The sequence below is a fragment of the Monopterus albus genome, unplaced genomic scaffold (genome assembly GCF_001952655.1).
Source record: "Monopterus albus unplaced genomic scaffold, M_albus_1.0 scaffold791.1, whole genome shotgun sequence".
Taxonomy (NCBI): Eukaryota; Metazoa; Chordata; class Actinopteri; order Synbranchiformes; family Synbranchidae; genus Monopterus; species Monopterus albus.
Genome location: NW_018128671.1, coordinates 11,500 through 12,988, shown reverse-complemented (window position 1 = coordinate 12,988; position 1,489 = coordinate 11,500). Strand labels below are relative to the sequence as shown.

The 1,489-nt window shown below is 43.3% G+C and overlaps 1 protein-coding gene across 1 annotated transcript in view; it reads right to left on the bottom strand.

Annotated features, from left to right (window-relative positions):
- LOC109953571 (dnaJ homolog subfamily C member 5-like) overlaps window positions 1–1,232 on the bottom strand; it is a gene marked incomplete at its 3' end in the record, with an annotated part of 7,587 nt that extends 6,355 nt beyond the window's left edge. Inside the window, exon 1 of the mRNA XM_020589043.1 lies at window positions 1,126–1,232. The remainder of the gene's footprint in view (window positions 1–1,125) is intronic.
- Window positions 1,233–1,489: the final 257 nt, after the last annotated feature.

Here is a 1,489-nt window from a genome sequence, read left to right as displayed (position 1 = left end):
CTCTTAGTCTGACCCGTCACCCAGGACCTGTTTGCCTTGGGAGACCCTACCAGGGACATATAGCCCCCGACAACATAGCTCCTAGGATCACTCGGGTACTCAAACCCCTCCACCACAATAAGGTGGCGGTTCAAGGAGTGGAGGTTTGATGGGGTTCGAGGAGCGTGTGACATGACACCTCTAAATGTATTTGATACAAGACAAGAAATAATTGTGTAATGAAATTGTGACCCGCAACATTACGTTACCAGCTAGCCTGGGGTAACCGCTGGAGCGTAAAGACAATGATACACCAAACTGCATTTTCAAATGTGGAGACTGGATATTTTTAAAATATCTATAACTACATGACACTCTACAAAATTCATAACATTTTCACTGCATCTGTACTAGAACACTTGACGTACTCCAACAAACCGCTAACCTTAATGTAGCATTTATGCCAATGCAAGTAGAAATCCTCTAGCATCCATTCAGAACTGCTGCCACCGCCCTTCACATTTACGTTACCGTTCAAAAAAATATCATACGGTGTTTTGACCTACGTTTGAACTGAAAGTGGTGTGTAACTCTTTATGCAAAATTTAGAATTGTTTTATAGCAATGAGGTTGTATAAATTATGCCACCTTTGCTGAGAAGCGAGTCAACTTTAAATGACCAGATTTCTGAATGGAGTTCGGCGTTACTTCACCATAGCAACTAACCTTTTTCCAGCTATTTCAGTACTGGTAAAATGCCGTTGTTGTGCCAACAGTTGTTGTGCCCTAAAATGGCCCCCTGCCACGGATTGCCCCCCGCGCCCCGAATCAATTCAACAACCTTTATTATAACACTTTGTGGATTTTATATTACGTAAATATTGGTCCTGTGTTTATGCTGCTGAATTTATTTGGCGCTGGGACACACGGTATAGAATCCAGGAGGGGGGCATTTCATGGCAGCAGGCCTGACACGAAATGCCCCCCGTTTAACCCGTTAAACCCTAAGCGTCTTTTGGGGATTTAAATCGACAGCGACTCGCCGCAATAAAATGTGTATATCTCCGCAAACACACGGTTTATTTGGTTACTCTCGGTTTAAAACGAAAGGTGACACTTGTGAGAGTTGTGCTGAGGTGTAAATACCTTTCGATGTTTTCGCCTTTGATATGTATTTACAAGTCAATAGCTTGGTCCCACATTTCCCCATAGATACAAGTGACCCCTTGTTGGATTCCTCTCGACCTATAGAAAACGGCTATTGAGTTTCTGGCCTTATTGACAGCATCGTGGACCAATGGCAGTCGAAAAGACCGCACCATGGGGGGAAGGTTTTTTTTGGCCAGCACCAATGTAAACCTGTTTCTATCCAGCCTGAACCCCCCTTAGGAAGAAACAATAGCATTTTCCGAAAGGACGCCATCTTTGGAGTCAGGAAATGCAGTGTTTGCATCGGAAAAACATATTTTTCTGCATAAAAACATCAAAGTTAAGATGGCAAATTTCGCTG